Genomic DNA, 6,000 nt, shown 5'->3' with positions numbered 1-6,000 from the left:
CTTATGTAAATGTCATTTATTTTCATTCCCTGGGGGTTGAGGGTTGACACAGTTTCCCTGTCCTTTGTGCTGATCAGACCACATATGAAATCTTGCATTCTGGTCTGGCTACCACTATTTAGGAAGGACAGGGACAAGTTGGAGATTATAGGGGGGTGGACAGACAGAATGGTGCCAAGCCCTGGGAACATGCCATGGAGGATCAGTGAAGGAGCTGGGGATGTGTGAGCAGAAGAAGAGAAAATTTGGGGGATTTGGCTAGGGAGACATGAGGGCTACCTTCAAGTATCTGAAAGCCTATCATGCCAGAAAGGGATCAGCCTTGTTCTGCCTGGCTCCACAGGGCAAAAGAAAAAGCAGAGGTAGAAATTGCTAAAAGGCATTCATCAGAAAAAAGAAACAAAAACTCAATAACTTCGATGTTAACTTAATAACTAGAGATGCCCCAAAGTGGAATGGAGAGAGGGGGAAGGGAAAGGAGAGAATGAGCATTTACTAGGTACCTACTCTATGCCAGGCATTATGCTAAGAATTTCATAAAAACGGATCCTCCAAACCCAGTGAAGTAGGTACTGTTATTCTTTTCCTTTTACAAATGAGCAAACTGAAGCTGGCAAAGATTAAGAACTTGACCAGGGTCGCACAGCTAGGAAGTATCTGAAGCTGGAATTTAACTCGAGACTTCTTGACTCCAGGCCCAGAGCTCTACCCAATGGACCACCTCACTATGGAGATGGCAGGTTACAACCCTGACGAGGCTGTCAAGCAGCAGCTCCTGTCTAGTCTGCTGGAAAGGGCATTCTCTCCATGTAAGGTCTGGGCTGCACATGCCCTGAGTTGCAGGAGGGCTTTGGAGAGGCTTTCTGAGAGATCACTAGCTTGTTTCCTGCAGTTTAGGTTTTCGCCAGTTGGTGTCGCTAGAAGCCCAGCACTCCGACCTGTTGCGGGCTCTGATAGGAACACGGAGGTCCAGCATTCCTTCCCAAAACCAGTAGCAGCTTTCCCCTGAGCTGCTGGGGTTTTTTAAGGAGTTGCTTTACATGGTTTCAGGGTATTTTTAGAAGCCTAGACGGGAAGTTGCTATTTTAAAAGGGCATATAGCTTTGGTTTCCAATGGATGTCTTTATTTGTCTTGAAGTCTTGCCCACTCCTTCCAGAGGGATTTGTCTCCCTTCATGGACTAGTGCTGCTGGTCCCTGCACAATGTCCCCAATCCAGAGACCCAAGGGAGGATGTGGTCACCAGGCACAGAATCCCACAATCTTCGGGTCCTTTGGGACCATGTAACCCTCAGGAGCCCAGCATCAGAACACATCCTGAATTCGAATATGACCGCCCGGAGGGCAGGAAGGGTGTTTTTGCTTTTCTTTGTATCCTTGGCACTCAACCCAGCGCCTGGCATATGAGTACTTAATAAATGCTTGTTGACTGACTGCACACTGAACCCACACACCGAACAAATGGTTATCCATCTAGTCCTAAAAGGAGAAAGCCAGCACGTTCCAAGGATACAAGGATAAGTCATCGGGATTAAATCACAGACTCTCCAGCTAGATGTGAACTCAAGGGCCATCTAGCCCAAATAGAACCTGACCCAGAGTCTCCTCCATGACAACATTAGTAAGTACTCACCCAACCTTGGCTAGAAAACCATCACTGAAAGGACAGCCTTTGCCTCCCAAAGTAAAATCATAAAATGGTGAAGGGAGAATGAGACGATGCCATGGAGGAGCAGTGAGGGAGCTGGGAATGTTTAGCCTGAAGAAGAGAAGACTTGGGTGGGATATTGTGGTCCCCAAACCAGAAGAAGAATCCCTGCCACATCTTCCTAATTGTCTCCACTCTACGCTGCCCATACACTTGCCATCATCCCCATCTCGCCACCTTGGATTCTACTTCTAATGGGAAGGGGGTGACTTCTGATCAGTGAGCTTCGCAGATTTCCATGTTACTTCCCAGGCATTAGCCAAGGTTGCAGAGATAGTAAATGTCAGAGCTAGGATTTATGCTTCCATTGGAATTCATGACCTCTAAAGCCCCTGCCAGTTCTATATTCCTCTGATCACCCATCTCCAAATCCAGCCTTTCAATCCTTGATCTCATTTTATCCTCACAGCAGCTCTACGAAGAAAGTACTTTGCCACCTTTAAAAGTGACATGTCAATGTGAGTTCTGAAATGCATAACACGAAGAGTGGATGGTTGTCCTTAAAGTCGGTAAATCCTGGATGCAAATCCTGACTCTGACACACTGACTGTGTCATCGAAACTCTCAGCACCCAGGATGATCCTCTATGACCACAAGTTTCCAAGGTGTAGATCTGTATTGGTAGAGTTTCCTCCCCCAGTTTCATGCTGATGAACTCGTGAATCTAGTCCCTAAGCCTACAATGATTAGCTTCGTTTGCACAAGTCTCTGGGGCTTCTCCACACAAGAGCGTCCACTGCATTGAATGGCACCTTCGTGGCTTCAAAGAATTCACTCCCTCCCACAAGATGAACAGTAAACGTGTGCCCTAAAGGTGCAACAAACACTTAATGGACTTTTGCTCTCCATGGTAACCATCTTTGGTTTCAGAAGGGGTAATGTTTCCAGGCACCTTCCCTCAATGAGAACCACAGAGCCCAGGCAGGTAGCTGCTGCTATGAGTGGAAGTCACACTTGGTGAGGCTGGTTTCACACTTAGTGGAAGCTGCCGTTGTGCAGGGGAGCCTTGTTTATCCCTTGTGCAGGCTTCCCCTGCCCTCTCTTGAGTGATCTCCTGGCTCAGAGAGCTTGGAGCTATAGAAACAGTAGGAATCTAACTGACCATTTTAATGGTTTTCATCTTTCATTTTACCAAAGTAGATGGCCATGGTTGATAGACAACTGGCCTCAGGGCCAAGAAGGCCTGGGTTCAAATCCTGACTCTGACATATACTGGCTGTGTGACCTGGAGCAAGACATACCTCTCAGTGCTCTAGACAATTATTGAAGATTGTAAGTTACCAAGAAGGTGCCAATCAGCATTGGTAGAAAGAATTTCCTCATCTGAGAGTTCTCTGTAGCAACAAAACCCAGTCCTTACCCTATCTGGAATTTTACCTAGAAATCTTAGGAGCTACCTGCCTTCTCCACTATTTGGAAAGATCAGTTGAGTTAATACATGTTAAATGTGTTGCAAATCTTAAAGGAAGGAAGGAGGGGAAAGGAGTATTTATATGATGCCTACTGTGTCCAGACACCGTTCTACTTGCTTTACAAATATGATCTCATTTGATCTGAACAACAACCCTGGGAAATAGGTACTGATATCTTTTTTTTTTTCATTTTTATGGTTGAGGAAACTGAGGCAGACAAAAATTAAGTTAATTGTCCAAGGTCACACAACCTGTAAGTGTTTGAAACTGCATGTGAACTGAAGACTTCCTAACTCCAGGCTCAGGGCTCTATCTACTGCACCATGTTAGCTATTTGTATTATTATTTAGTGAAAGACAAGGGAAAGAACTTGTGAAAACCCACCCAAATATGGTCCAGTAAGCACCCATTTTCACATTTGTCCAAAGAGGAGTTGGGGCAAAGGAATGTTTTGATTTAACTTGACACAGAAGTTTGACCCTTGGATTGGAAGCTAGGAAGCCTGGGTTCTACTTTGGGATCCGCCATGAGTTAGCTATGAGACTTTGGCCTAGTCACTTTGCCTCTATGGAATTTTATTTCCTCAAGTGTCATATGTTCCCTAACTAAATGGTCTGTGACCTTCCTTCCAGAACATATACCCATTCTGTGAACTGAGAAATACCATACCCAAGATGCCTCTTTCAAATAATTTTCAATAAGTGTGCTTTAACACTAGAGTGATACCGGGCACCATTTAATCTCTGAAGATATAGGGGACATTCCTGGAGCAGGAAATCCAACAATCCAATCCACCAAATGTATATTGAGTTTGTTTGCCCTATTAACATTATAACAATGGAACAGGTGTGACCAATGAGAGCTAGGAGTACATGTTTTGGTGGACTTCCTTTCAGGAGGGCCTGGTGATGGAGAATGAAAGGGCCCAGCTGTTCACTTCTGTGACCCTCTCTGGCACACTTACTCTCAGCCTTTTTGATTGGCCATTGAACTGGAACATGATATGTATACAAAAGACTCCCAAGGAGGCAACTCAGCCCTCTTTCCTAAATGGCTACCTGGGAGCAAGGAGGAAAGGACCTTCTCAAGCCTCTGGTTAGGGAGAAAGAGAGAGCTAGGAGCAGGAGCCTACTCTCCCTAAGTAAGTGGACGTGAAGCCATGAGCGTATGACCCTGCTGTTCCTTCTGTTCCTGTCATGTCTATTGTTTGTTTTTCCCTGCATTGGGTGGAGAAGTATTAGAGATGGAATGGACAGGGCCACAAGTGGGAGCTTTGAAAGGTTGAGAGGATTCACTAGAGGTTCAGGGATGGGAGTCCATGACAGCCCTAAGGAAGGTGTGACCTAGCCCAGCAGTAAATAGGATTAGACAAAGTAAGTTGCCACATTTCTGGAGCAACTTTGTCCCTTGGTAATCTGGACTTTGGAAGTCATTTATTAAGTGCTTACTAGCTCCAGGCACCAGGCGAAGTACTAAAAACCAAGTACTGAAGTGAACTTGGTGGAGGTAAATGCTTTGGAGTAAATGCTGAAAGTGAAAGTCCACTCTCCCCAGGGAACAAGCTGGTATAGCTACGGTTTGGTGGAATTGTTTGTACTTCTGTTCTTACCAAGTCTTCTCAGTAAATATCCCTTTGTGAGAGCTGATTGATGTTAATTGGTTAAATACACTAGGCTGCTAATAGCTGATGAACGGTATGGAGAACATACTGCAGTGGGACCTTCAGCCAGTGACATTAGAAAAGATACTTCAAACCTCTCAGGGGTATCCCTAGAATCCTGAGGGAGAAACGCAGCCATCTCTCTAGGGATCTGACTCATTCCTTATTCTTGTTATTTGTCCTTTGTTCTCAAAGAGGACCATGACATCAAGGAGGTGATGCCATGATGTGCAAGTGAATTGGTTTCAAGAAAGAAGGGCTGTGTAAAGTCACCAGCCTCACTCTCTCCTATGGAGCCATCTGGGTACAGTAGCAAGATACAGATCAGGATGCCTGGAGATGGCCCTGGATGCAGTAGAAGACCTTGGCCTTTTTAAGCTAAGGGTTTTTTTTTTTAACAGGTCCCAGTTTGACTGAGGCAACACCCATTCAGTGACTAAGGTTAGGTGAGAAATGAGGCAGAAAATGCCCTTTGTACTTACTCAAAAAAAAAACTCAGTCTGGGAGGGAAAAACCCTCAGGGTTTCCGGCCAGAATAGGAACAATTGCTTTTTACATTGATCCTGAGCCAATTAGGGCCCAAACAAGAAAAAAAAAGTTTCAGAGATGTGGTTGGGCAGAGTTGATTAAAAACCCATACCCATTTTATAAATAAGGAAACTGAGTCTTAGAAACGGTAAATAACTTTTCCATGGTCAACTTGGCCAGTTGTTAACTATTGAGTGACAGACAAGATTCTTTTAAATTTTTCTCTTTTATTTTGAATTTAAGTAATATCTACTGTGTGAAGGGTACTGTGCCAGCACTAAGCATACAAAGACAGCCTACCTTCAAGGAGTCCACATGCTACTGGAAAGATACAGTAATTGATAATTGATCATTGGAGTAGAAGGAAGATGGTGTTAACAGCTAAGGGGATTAGAATAAGCTGTACCTCAGGGTCATCATTTTAACTCAATTATGAGAGACAAGAATGTGATATACAAGGAGTTACAGTCATATTTGAGTTAGCTAGATAGTGCAGCGGATAGGGCACTATACTTGGAGTAAAGACTTGAGTTCGAATCTGGCCTCTGACATTTACTAGATGTGTCACTCTGGGCAATTGCCTCAGTTTCCTTGCTCATAAAATGAGGATAACAACAGCACCTACCTCCTAGGGGGTAAAGGCATGTTGGTAAAAATTACAGAACTAAAATACGTGCATGCAGTTGTTAGTAT

The sequence above is a fragment of the Phascolarctos cinereus genome, unplaced genomic scaffold (assembly GCF_003287225.1).
Source record: "Phascolarctos cinereus isolate Bilbo 61053 unplaced genomic scaffold, phaCin_HiC Scaffold_2;HRSCAF=192, whole genome shotgun sequence".
Lineage (NCBI taxonomy): Eukaryota > Metazoa > Chordata > Mammalia > Diprotodontia > Phascolarctidae > Phascolarctos > Phascolarctos cinereus.
The sequence above is the reverse complement of the archived record's forward strand: the minus strand, read 5'-3'. Positions refer to the sequence as shown.